The sequence below is a fragment of the Palaemon carinicauda genome, unplaced genomic scaffold (genome assembly GCF_036898095.1).
Source record: "Palaemon carinicauda isolate YSFRI2023 unplaced genomic scaffold, ASM3689809v2 scaffold155, whole genome shotgun sequence".
In the NCBI taxonomy this organism is placed as follows: Eukaryota; Metazoa; Arthropoda; class Malacostraca; order Decapoda; family Palaemonidae; genus Palaemon; species Palaemon carinicauda.
This window is the reverse complement of record NW_027169092.1, coordinates 96,011-109,938: the sequence shown is the minus strand read 5'-3', so window position 1 is coordinate 109,938 and position 13,928 is coordinate 96,011. Positions and strand designations below refer to the sequence as shown.

General features: G+C 37.3%; 1 long non-coding RNA gene across 1 annotated transcript in view; it reads left to right on the top strand.

Moving 5' to 3' along the window:
- Positions 1–7,704: 7,704 nt before the first annotated feature.
- LOC137635651 (uncharacterized) overlaps positions 7,705–13,928 on the top strand; it is a 50,147-nt gene continuing 43,923 nt past the window's right edge. The window contains exon 1 of the long non-coding RNA XR_011042747.1: positions 7,705–7,929. This is a non-coding gene — a long non-coding RNA (uncharacterized lncRNA). The remainder of the gene's footprint in view (positions 7,930–13,928) is intronic.

The window sequence follows — 13,928 nt, the reverse complement described above, 5'->3', positions numbered from 1 at the left end:
TAAATAGCATCCTTCTCTCTCTCTCTCTCTCTCTCTCTCTCTCTCTCTCTCTCTCTCTCTCTCTCTCTCTCTCTCTCTCTCTCTCTCTCTCTCTCTCTTTACAAATACACACAGGGTTGTGTCATGTAATGACCATATTGTTGAATTATATAAGACAATTAGCCTATGTACAGGACCCAGTTTACGAATTGTGATGATAATGTTATTGTAGTACCCTTGGCCTTGGTAGTACCGAGCATGGACACACACAGACAAACAAACAAATACACACACACATATATACATATATATATATATATATATATATATATATATATATATATATATATATATATATATATATATATATATATATATATATATATATATATATATATATATATATATCGTAATCAATCCATCATTATATTCTATAGCTAAAGTGATAAAATAAGAATAGACCTACCTTTACAGTACCAGAAAAGCAGCCCATATAGTAATTAAAAGAAATTTTAAAGAGTTCCCGGTAATTGTTAGAAACTACTAACGTTATTAGGCACTAATTTTACCATGTTTGTTTTATATCTAAATATTAGATTACATTATTTTGCTAAAAATAACACTTCACCAACAGAGGTAATTTTCAAACTATAATTATTATTGTAATTTTACAAGCTAAGCTATAACCCTATCTGGAAAATCAAGATGCCATAAGCTCAAGAGCTCCAATAAAGAAAAATAGCCCAGTGACGAATGGAAATTAGAAAATAGATATCATTCATATCTAACACACACGTGAAGTACTGAAGGCAACGGGTTTCATCATCTGTTTAATGACATTATACCTAAAATTTAACCAAACATGAATTACAGTCATTTAGTTTCTTCACTATTTAAACTAGATATGATAAAACTATCTATTGTCCAAACCAGCAAAGCGCTTAATCAGTCATTTAGTTAAGCTTTAGACGTCATACAACTCATGACGTTATAGAGACGCATTTTCTTAATAAAGATAATGCAAATTACATTACACTTGAAATATAACAGAATACGAACTAAAATAATTTAATTACCTTCGTTATATAAGCTCGATATAATATTATCCATTTGAATATCGAATATCAGCCTCACTTAAACCAGCAAACAGAATTAATCAGTTAACATAACAAAGACGTATTTTTTAAATAGAAATTAATGATTTTGGTATCCAGAATTTATATCTTCGATGAAATAAGTTATCAAAACACCTTACAAGGAGCTATTTCTATACATTTTGAATAAAATATATCTTTAAATCCTTTAAAAACGAAAAATTCTCAGAGCGTTTCGTGTACAGTATTATATGGCAGGAACTCTTACTCTTTGCTTACAAATTCTTACTACGCGTCTAGCATCTTAGCCAGAACCTAGTTAATTATTTCTTTTAAAATAACGTTTTTATTTAGCTAACCTATTTAAATGAGTTCTATTATATATTTTAATAAAAAAAAATTGATATTTTAAGTTGCATTTTATAATAATTATAATTTATATATCCAAAATATTCTGTAATAACTATAAGTTTTTCACTCAAATCTTGTCTAGCCAGGATTTGAGTGAAAAACTTAGTTATTACAGAATATTTTGGATATATATCATAATTATTACAAAATACAAGTTAAAATATTATCAATTTATTAATAAAATAGAATTTAGAACTCGTTTAAATACGTAAGCTTGATAAATACGTCATTTTAAAAGAAATTATTAACTACTTTTTACTCCTAAATTTTAGAGACTTCTCGGTAGTTATGAGAAAATACTATCCCTATTAAATTCACACTAACTTATCTATGTATAAGTATCAAATAATGCTAATATACTCAGAATATCACTTCACTAGAAGAGTTAATTTTCGTATTAAAAGAATCATCTCGTGAAATACCAGAGGTTTAATTATCTGTTTAATGACGTTATACATAAAATTTAACAAAATACTAATTACAGTTATGTAGTTCCTTCAATACTTAAGCTCGATGTAATAATAGTATCTATTTGAGTGTCCAATATCAGTGTTATTTAACAGCAAATCAGTTAATCAATCATTTAGCAGCTGTAAAATTCATCCTACTCTCTATGACGTCACAAAGACGTATTCTATAATAGAAACAATAATTTGGGAATTAAAATTCTTCCCCATGATAAAATTTATCAAAAACATCCTACAAGGGACTGTCTTTTTATAATTTGAAGAAAATATACCATTAATTCCATTAAAGACAAAAATTCCTCAACCCTATCCACTCTAGCTAGAACGTTTGGTTGAAATTTGACGAAAAATTGGTCAGATTTCTCAAACAGTAACGCATAAGTCGCAGGATCTCTCCCTTGGAATATTCCAGTGTTCTGATTGGCTGTATTTTCTCAGTTGTGATTGGTTGTTGCCTTCGCTTACTACACGTAGGCAGACGTACACACGCACATCTAACATCGTAGCCTTAAGGACAGTCAAGTATTCTCCCCAATATGACTTATTTATTTAACTATGCCCTTTAACAAGATCTATTATTTATTCATTATTAATTTATAACTATTCATAGTTTATTTTAATATAAAATTGTAAATTATAAGTCATTATTTATCCAAAAGAAGTATAAGTTTTTCACACCAACTCAGCAGATTCATTCATAAAAATACGTTTCCATGACGTCACATACAACCACCAATCAGAGCTCAGGACGAGTCAACCAATGAGAGGCCAGATATTTCCCGCTAAAAAATCCATAAGTCGAGAGGGTTCCTCCGACTTATGTGCTGCTGTTGACGAACTTTTCAAATTCACGCAAAAATCTCGTTTGATCTATTCAATGTTTTTTTTTTTATTTCTTTATTCAAACAATTAAAGGTTTTTCATTAAGTAATCACTCGATTAATATATATATTATCAAAACAATTTATAAAGAATGACGGGTAATAAAGAAAATCTATTTATTTCTTAAATAAAAGAATAAAAATCTCGAAGAAAATTCGGGCAGATTGCTCAGACAGCAACCCAGGGACCTTAGCGGGATAATCCAGTGCTATGATTGGCTGTATCTTCCTTAGCTGTGATTGGCTGCACCCATCGCTTACTGCAGCTTCACAGACATACGCACGCACTCTCAAGATCGTAGCCAGAACACAGTTACGCATTCCTTCGAATATGACGTATTTATTTAACTTCTGTCCTTCGAGAAGATTTATCAATTAGGTATTAGTAATTTATTACTTATTTTATGATAATTTTCATAAAATTTATAATTTATAAGTCATATTTTATATATTATAAGTGTATGTTTTTTCATGACTACCAGTGGATTTCATGACGTCATATACAACCAGCAATCAGAGCATAGGACGAATCAGCCAATGAGAGGCCAGACATTTTCCCGCTCAAAATGCATAAGGTGAGAGGGTTCCTTTGACTTATGAGCTGCTGTTGACGAATTAGTCAAATTCACTCGAGATTTTAGATCATCTTTTTTTAGCTGAGGATTTTCATCCTAATGTCCTTCCTATAAACATACGATTTGGTAACCATTTATTTGTTCAATTACTTAATACCATAAATGTAACAAAATACAAATTACATTCATGTACTGTAGTTCTTAAAATACATAACCTCGATATGATAATAGCATCTGTTTGAATATCGAATAATAGCTACGTGTTTGTTACTCAATACTTCCAGCAAACAGAATTATCCCACTCTTGTTAAGCATGAAAGACGTATTCTTAATGAAAATAATGATCTATTAATCAGAATTTATTCATCTACTAGAATATATCCTAAAAACATCTTATGAAGTATTGTTTCCATATATTTTCAAGAAAAGTTATCTCTAATTCCCTTAAAAACTAAAAAAAAATCCAGCTAAGTCTTACCATTTTAAAGGTTTAGAGACATTTTAATAAGGAAATTCGGGTAGGTTTCTCAAACAGCAACTCATACAGACATACGCACGCACATGCAACATCGTAGCCAAAAGAACAGTCAAGTATTCTTTCCAATATGACGTTTTTATTCAACTATGCACTTTACCACGATCCAGTATTTATTTATTACTAACTTATAACTATTCCTAGTTTATTTCAATATAAAATTGTAAATTATTAATCGTAATTTATCTAAAAGAAGTATAAGTTTTTTACACTAACCCAGCCAGATTCTTCCTTAGCTGTGATTGGCTGCACCCATCGCTTACTGCAGCTTCACAGACATACGCACGCACTCTCAAGATCATAGCCAGAACACAATTACGTATTCCTTCAAATATGACGTATTTATTTAAGTTCTGTCCTTTAAAAAGATTAATTATTTATTAATTATTAATTTATTCATTATTTTATGTTAATTTTGATAACACATATAATTTATGAGTCATAATTTATATATTATAAGTACAGATTTTTTACAATTACCAGTGGATTTTATGACGTCATATAATCCACCAATCAGAGCGTAGGAAGAATCAGCCAATGAGAGGCCAGACATTTTCCCGCTCAAAATGCATAAGGTGAGAGGGTTCCTTTGACTTATGAACTGCTGTTGGCGAACTAGTCAAATTCATTCGAAATTTTTACCAAATCCCTTTCATCCTATTTCTTTATTATTTATTGTGTAATAATAACTACAAAAATTATATATTTAAGATACATTTTATTACTAAATATTGTTTTGAGTTTGTTTCTATAAAATGTACATTGTTTAAGTCTTAATTTATCTGAGGTACAGTATTTACCCCTACCCTTTATGACGACATATTTCCTTAATAAAACGTAAGATTTGTTAAACATTTGTTCAATTACATTTTACCATGAATGTAACAAAATACGAATTACTGTCATGTTCTTACACTATTTAAGCTCGATATAATAATAGCATCTGTTTGAATATCGAATATTAATTAGCTACGTGTCACTCAGTCAAACCTTCTTCTTACTCAACCAGCAAACAGATCTTGACGTCTCAGACTCATTTTCTTCATAAATATAATGAGCTAGTATAAGAATTTATTCCTTTTCTAGAATATATTATAAAAACATCTTATAAAGTATTGTTTCCATATATTTTGAAGAAAAGTTATCTCTAATACCCTTAAAAACGAAAAATCTTTTCAAATAGTGGCGGAAATTCGGGTAGGTTTCACAAACAGCAACGCAGACGTCCCGAGCTCTCTAACAAATTTTTACTACGCGTCTAACATCGTAGCCAAAACTAAGTTAATTATTTCTTAAAAAATAACTTATTTTAATAGATTATACTTATGAACATGATTCAATATTTATTTTATTATGTAATTAACTCTATCATAAGTTTTTAAAAATAAAAATTACAATTTGTAATTATTAACTTATTTAAAATAAGTATAGATATTTCACTCCTGCTCAGTCGAGTTCATTCATAAAACTACGATTGTATGACGTCACATACAGCCATCAATCACAGCAGAGGACGAATTAGCCAATGAGAGGCCAGATATTTTCCCGCTAAAAATCCATAAGGCGAGAGGGTTCCTCCGACTTATGGGCTGCTGTTGACGAAAAAGTCAGATTTACTGGCGATTTCGGGCAAACGCTTTAGCTAAATGAGTTTTTTTCATCCTATTCTTTTTTCACACAATAAAATAACAATTGTGTGTATTTAAAGATCAATTTTATTACGAGATGATTGTTTTCGAGTTTAATTAATAAAAGTTGCAACTTTAAGCAATAGTTTATCTAAAAGAATATATATATTATAAATAACCCTTACAATGACGTATTTCTTAATTAATGATTCGATTAAATGATCTATTCAATATAGTATTATATATGAAATGTATTTAACTCGATATGATGATAATAAATCTATCCTGTATCAACGTAATTACGAAAATTTGGACAGCTTTCTCAAACAGCAACTCATAATATCATCGGATCTCTTAGCGGTACATTCTAGTCTTCTGAATTGGCTACATCTTCCCCAGCTCTGATTGGTTACTGATTTCATTTACTACGACTTTAGACACACACAAACGCACTTACATATAACATCGTAGCCAAAATGAGGGTCAATTATTCCTTCAAATATGACAAATTTATTAAATTTATGACCTTTATTAAGATCTATTATTTATTTCTTTAAAAAATCAATACTTTTAAAAAGATTATTTTAGTTAAATACAAATATTTAAGCGCTAATTTTTTTGAAATATGTATAGATATTACGCCACTGGGCCTTCGACGTAACATTCATTCATAAATACGAGTCTGTGACGTCACATTACAACCAGCCAATCAGACAGCAGATATTTCCCGGTATACATGCATAAGCCGAGAAAGTTCCTCTGTGTTATGGGCTGCTGTTGACAAACTAGTCAAATTGACGTAATAATTTTTGCTCAAACGCCCAAGATATTTTTTTTATATATGAACAGTGATATAAAATATGCAAACTGAGATGAATCTTGTCCAATTTCTTAAGTATATATTTTACATATTAGATTGTTCGAGGAATTACAGACTTTTTAAAATATGAAATGTTAAAATTGTCGGATCACTCATAAGAAAAGTCTTCAATTTATTCTTGAAAGCCTTAGCATCTACTTTCTTCAGTCTTCCGTATGTCTAGTGATATATATATGTATGTAGGCTATATATATATATATATATATATATATATATATATATATATATATATATATATATATATATATATATATATATATATATATATATATATATATGTATGTATGTATGTATGTATATGTATGTATGTATATATATGTATATATATGTATGTATATATATGTATATATGTATGTATATATGTATGTATATATATATATATATATATATATATATATATATATATATATATATATATATATATATATATATATATATATATATATATATATATATATATATATATATATATATATATATATATATATATATATATATATATATATATATGCTCAATTTAAAAGCAAATTTCAGGGGAAAATATGAAGATAATTTGTGTGACCTGTGCTAAGATGAAGATACTACCGAACATTTATTTTTATACACGAAATTAGGACAGCTAAAGAATGTAGAAATAAGTTTAGGTACGTTGAAAAATCCTAGCAGGGATCTGGCTGCATTTATAGGTAGGGCAATGCGTATAAAAGAAGAATTTAAGAAGTTCAAACTGAATGCCACAATAGGTTGCCAAAACTGGTGATAGCAAGGTGTTATCCTATCTAATTTTAAGGTAGAATGGAATAAAAGTACAGATTGAAAATCTCATTATGGTATTAATTTATTTAAGGCATAAACTTATTAACAATAATAAGAATAAGCTTAGAAGCTTTGCTCCTATCAAGGAACCAGGAATGAACCAGGAACCTGAACCTGAACAGATTATTAGACCAAAACATAACAAACAATCTATAAAATAAATATCATTTCGGAAAATGTCAATAAATATGTTTTAATATTATTATTTTTATTGCTAATATTATAATATGTAATAGTAGTTTGAATAATACAATGAATATATGTATAAAATTTCTCAATTACAAAACAGAACGCAACCTAAACCACTTTGTTGTTCAACAGACGACGCCCATAAATGTAAACAAAGTAAGTGAGCAGGGGTGCCATTCGTACGATAATTATCGTACATGTACGATTATTTTAGGTCCAGTACGATGTACGATACATGCCTTAGGTATATACATATGTGTGGTGTGTGTGTTTAATTAAACAATTAAACTCAAATATTTTGAAATAAGTCAATCATAAACTCCTTAATAATTATATTGAAACTATGTACGATAATTTTGGTTGAAAAACGACAATTTTAAGGCTCATGTAGGATAATCCAGTCGAAATAATCTGGCAACCCTGTGAGTGAGGACTGAGGAGGCCGACGCCACGCTGTTTAATTCAACTTCAAGGGTAATATTAACATCTTGACTTATGCGATGGTTAAATATATATATATTTATTTTTTTCTTTATCAACACAATACTCACAAAACTCATTCTCTTTATTCGTCAACCTAGTCATTAGGTAATTTTGGTATTTTATGCCCTTTTCAGCATCCTGCTTAAATCTTTAGGGACATGTTTGAAACGTAATTGAAATAATTAAATGCATATATTTGGGATTTTGTGTGTGAAATTTAAGAGCTATAATTCCGTCTGTCCTGTTAATGATTGTCCCAAACTTTAGAATACGGCATTAGGTAAGTAGGTAAGGACACAGATTGTAGGTTAGGTTAGGGGGAAAAGTTTAGGTAAGTTGATGTCCATTCTTAATCAACACAAGAGGAACTGGTCGCTGATATACAAAGGTTCCAACCATTATTTCTCTTGCAAATAAATAGTTAATAAGATATACCCCAATATATCCTACAGTAATGGGGCCAGTCAGTGGGAACCATGGGTTCAGGGTAAGGGAAGATTTACTGGCGAATTGATGATTAATGGTAAAACTAACCTTTTTTTCTATATACGTTATTCTCTGGGACGCATAATAAATCCACGAAAAATTGCACAAAATATGGGGATCCTCTTCCCCTGAAATGTATATTTCATTCATTAGGTCATGTCTTGTGAGTTGGAGGTTTCGGAGCCTTTGTATATCAGCGGCCAGTTCCTCCAGCGAGCATAAAATATAGACACCGACTAAACTAAACTGACCTCTCTATGACAAAAATAAGGCTGTTCGAGCAATTTAAAAAGAAATATACTGCAAAATGTGCTTGAATAAAAATAACCACTTGGGGTTAAGGGTTGGAAAGTTCCAAATAGCCTGGGGGTAAAAGGGTTAAGTAATGAGGCCATGCCCTTTTAATCTATATTAAGTGGGTGTGACCAGGTTATTTAAGTTTCCTTTATTTTATTATACCTGTGTTCCACCGACCTAAACCTGTGTCGTCTTATGAGGTTACTATAGGAGAGGTGTAGCTCCCCCCCTGTAAGAATACTCAGCTCTCTTAGGTAAGGTTAGGTTAGGTTGAATTTGATACAGCTTGAGATTTGCCTACGTACTGTAGTAGAAATCAATTCATACAATATATACTGTACTGAAAAAGATTGTCTCTCACACAGAAGTAAACTTAAGTCAACTGAAATCTTATGTAATATAGACTTTTATTCAAATCTGTATTTTGTTCCTACATGAGTACAAACGCTTGTCGTTTAATATGGATATGATATCAGCAAAGTTGGAACTTGGGTGTTAAAATTTTCAATATTAAACTTAGCCGGTGATCATATAAGCTGTCAGCTCTGCTGCCCGACAGAAAAACCTAAGGACAAAATACGCCAGCGATCGCTATACAGGTGGGGGTGTACATCAACAGCGCCATCTGTCGAGCAGGTACTCAAGTACTCCATGTAAACACAGAACCAATTTTCTCTCTGTCGTGCCACTGGCAAGACCTACTAAATACGCTGTTGCTTACTGGATTGATTTTCACAGATTTTGGTGAAGTACTCATTTCTAGTTTTTAGCTTTCGCTTTGCAGAGGTTATCTTCAATACTTCCTTGCATTCTTTGATTGAATTTTGGATTATTTGTTGACGACTTGGATAGATTTTGAATTTCCCCTTTGACTAATTCAAGATGGCTGACCCTTCTCAAGTCCCTAAATACAGGAAGTGTAGTGCTAGGGACTGTTCAAGGCGTCTTCCGAAGGCCTCTATCGATCCTCACACCATTTGTTCCAATTGTCGGGGTAAATCCTGTCAATGGGAAGATCGGTGTGAGGAATGCGTTGGGCTTTCGGAATTCGATTTTCTCGAATTCCTGAAATATTCACGTAGGCTAGAGAGAGATAGAGTCAGGAGGAGTTCATCTCGCTCAGTTGATTTTTCCTCTCCCCATGCCCCACAACCTATTCCTTCCCCTGTAATGGTTGCTCCTGATCCCCCTTCTAGCACTCAACAACCTTCGATGGCAGATATGATGCGTGCCATCCAGGCTCTGGGTGAGAGAGTCGAGTCATTGGCGAGTGACCGTAACCAACTCATGGCAGACGTCAGGGAGTTGAAGGGTAAGAGTGCAGTGGGTAGTGACCTAGTGAGTGGAAGTGTTGTGAAAAGTGTTAGTGTTGCGCTTGAGGGTGCGTCTGTTCGTGCCTGTCGTCCTCCCAGTCCGGGACCTCTTGCAAGCTCCCAAGCCCAGGGGAGAAGCAATGTCGTACGACCAAAGGGTTCGACAGGCTTTAATCAGCGGACAGACGTTCCCTCCGTGGTTTCGGACGTATCTTGCCAAGATCGCCCCACCCACAAGAAGACGAGAGAGCCCATTCATTCCTCGTCTGCGGAAGATGTTTCTCGGCAGAAACAATGGACCAAGGTCTCACGACCTCTCAAACGCAAGGTCCCTTCCGCGCAAGTCCAACGGCCCAGTTATAGCCACTGGGTCAGTTCGGACTCGCTGCGGTCTTCAGATGACTGCACACCTCCTAAGAGAGGCAAAGCGGTACCGCAACAGGCAGTAACACAGTCTGTTGCCGCACCTGCTACTGTAGACCCTAAGTGGGCTTTGCTGCAGACCATGCAGACACAGTTGTCTTCGTTAATGCAGGACTTTCGTGCGGAAAAGGTTGACGCTGCACCCGTTAGTCTACAACCAACCACGGTTGTGCGTCCAGTTGACGCTGAGGCTACCTTCTCCCGCACTCCAGCTGTGAGAGTCCCGCCACCCATGCGCACTGTACCCTGCCAGCCGCATGTTGACGTTCGCCGACGCACGGAACCCTCCGTTGACGTTCGCGAGTTACAACAACAACAACCTAAGTTGTTTTGTTTTGACGCGGTGCGTCAACCTCCGCAACCCACTGTGGTTACCCCTACTCGCCCACAGCAGACTATACAGTCGGGAGTAGACGCTTTGCGCCACCGCGCAGCTATGGTTGTTGCCTGCTCTCAGACTGACCAACAGTTCCATGACGTTGCGTCCAGTGCAGTCACGCATGCACCCGTGCTGCCGGACTCAGCTGACCAGCCAATGCCTACTCCTTTGCCGCTTCCTCTTCAGCTTTCAGACGATGGACTCTCTGATGATGACGACGCTGCACACCTTGACGACCCGCACACGGACATCGACGAACCCAAGACCACGCCTCCCTCCCTGGACTTTAGAAAAGTACTTGCACTGTTCAAGGACTTATATCCAGATCAGTTTGTTTCTGCGGCCCCACGCTCACCTCCATCTGAGTTCGCTTTAGGCACGCAGTCATCCGCGCCTGCCTTTACGAAGCTCGTCCTCGCCCGCTCGTCCAAGAGAGCTTTAAGGGTGTTGGGAGATTGGATGCAGTCCAAAAAGCACCTGGGGAAGACAGCATTCTTGTTTCCCCCTGCGAAACTCGCTTCCAGATCGAGCGTCTGGTATGCCACGGGAGAAGTTCTCGGCTTGGGAGTTCCTGCCTCTGCCCAGGGCGACTTCTCAAGTCTAGTAGACTCTCCCCGCAGGCTGGCAATGAGACGCTCCAAGATTTGTTGGACTCCTTCAGATTTAGATCATCTGATGAAAGGAGTGTTCAGAGCGTTCGAAGTGTTCAACTTTTTGGACTGGTGTTTGGGAGCGTTGAGCAGGAAGACCTCCCCTTCTGACAAGGAAACGTCCATGCTCATTATGTCCTGCATGGACAAGGCCATACGGGACGGTTCCAGTGAGCTTGCGGCTTCGTTCGTTTCCGGGGTCCTCAAGAAACGAGAAAACCTTTGCTCCTTCTTGTCAGCTGGAGTAACTCAATGTCAGAGGTCGGAGCTTATGTTTGCCCCTCTCTCGAAGTGCCTTTTCCCAGAGGAGTTGATCAAGGAGATTGCTGCCTCCTTGATTCAAAAAGACACGCATGACCTGGTTGCGTCATCTGCACGCAAAGCCACCCCTTTGCCTTCCGTGCCTAGACCCAGGATGGATACTCCAGCGTCAAGATTCATTCCGCCCTTTCATGGCAGAGCCTCCAGCAGAGGAGGTGCTCGCACCGAAGGGAAACGTGGGAGCAAGAAGAAAGGTACCAAGTCCTTTAGAGGCAGAGTCTGACTGCCACATTCTTCAGACAGCAGTGGGAGCCAGACTCAAGAACTACTGGCAGTCCTGGGAGAACAGGGGCGCAGATGCACAATCTGTGAAGTTGCTCAGAGAGGGGTACAAGATCCCATTCTTGCGCAAGCCCCCTCTAGCAACGACTCCCATCGACCTCTCTCCCAGGTACAGAGAGGAGGACAAGCGACTAGCTTTAAAGCAAGAGGTGTCTCTCTTACTAGAAAAGGGAGCGGTAGTCAAAGTCCGGGACCATCAATCCCCGGGCTTCTACAACCGTCTCTTCTTAGTGGTAAAGAAGACAGGAGGGTGGAGACCGGTGCTAGACGTCAGTGCTCTGAATGTCTTTGTCACCAAGCAGACGTTCGCCATGGAGACGGCAAAGTCTGTTCTAGCAGCGGTCAGGAAGGAAGACTGGATGGTCTCTTTAGACCTCAAGGACGCTTACTTTCACGTTCCCATCCACCCAGATTCCCAACCTTTTCTAAGGTTCGTTTACGGGAAGGTTGTCTACCAATTTCAAGCCCTGTGCTTTGGCCTAAGCACGGCGCCTCTTGTCTTTACGAAACTGATGAGGAATATTGCCAAATTCCTGCATTTAGCAGACATCAGAGCCTCCCTCTATTTGGACGACTGGCTTTTAAGAGCTTCGTCCAGTCGTCGCTGTCTGGAGAATCTAAAGTGGACTCTAGATCTGACCAAGGAATTGGGTCTCCTGGTCAATATGGAAAAGTCCCAACTGGTCCCATCCCAAACTATAGTGTACCTAGGGATGGAGATTCACAGTCAAGTTTTTCGGGCTTTTCCGTCGGCCCCCAGAATAAGTCAAGCCCAAGGATGCATCCAGAACATGCTAATGAAGGACCGATGTTCAGTCAGACAGTGGATGAGTCTGATAGGGACGCTTTCATCACTGGACCAGTTCATTGCGTAAGGGAGACTGCACCTCCGTCCCCTTCAATTTCACCTGGCTGTTCACTGGAGAAAGGACAAGACGCTAGAAGCGGTCTCGATCCCTATTTCCGAGAAGATGAAGTCATCACTGACCTGGTGGAAGGACAACATCAACCTCAGAGAGGGTCTGCCACTGACTGTTCAGACCCCCAACCACGTTCTCCTCGGACGCATCGGACACGGGCTGGGGTGCGACATTAGACGGTCGGGAATGCTCGGGCACCTGGAACGCGGAGCAAAGAGCGTTACATATCAACTGCAAGGAGCTACTGGCAGTTCATCTGGCCTTGAAAAGCTTCAAGTCCCTCCTTCTAGGCAAGGTGGTGGAGGTGAACTCCGACAACACCACGGCCTTGGCGTACATCTCCAAGCAAGGAGGGACCCATTCTCTGAAGTTGTACGAGATCGCAAGGGACCTCCTCACCTGGTCAAGAGATCTAAACCTGTCTCTAGTAACGAGGTTCATTCAAGGCAACATGAATGTCATGGCGGACCGCCTCAGTCGGAAGGGTCAAATCATCCCAACAGAATGGACCCTTCACAAGAATGTAGTATGCAAGAGACTTTGGGCCACATGGGCCAACCTACCATAGATCTCTTTGCAACCTCAATGACCAAGAGGCTCCCAAATTATTGCTCGCCAATCCCGGACCCAGCAGCAGTTCATATAGATGCCTTTCTACTGGATTGGTCCCATCTAGACCTTTATGCATTTCCCCCGTTCAAGATTGTCAACAAGGTACTGCAGAAGTTCGCCTCTCACGAAGGGACAAGGTTGACGTTGGTTGCTCCCCTCTGGCCCGCGAGAGAATGGTTCACCGAGGTACTGCAATGGCTAGTGGACGTTCCCAGAACACTTCCGCTAAGAGTGGACCTTCTACGTCAGCCACACGTAAAGAAGGTACACCCAAGCCTCCACGCTCTTCGTCTGACTGCCTTCAGAC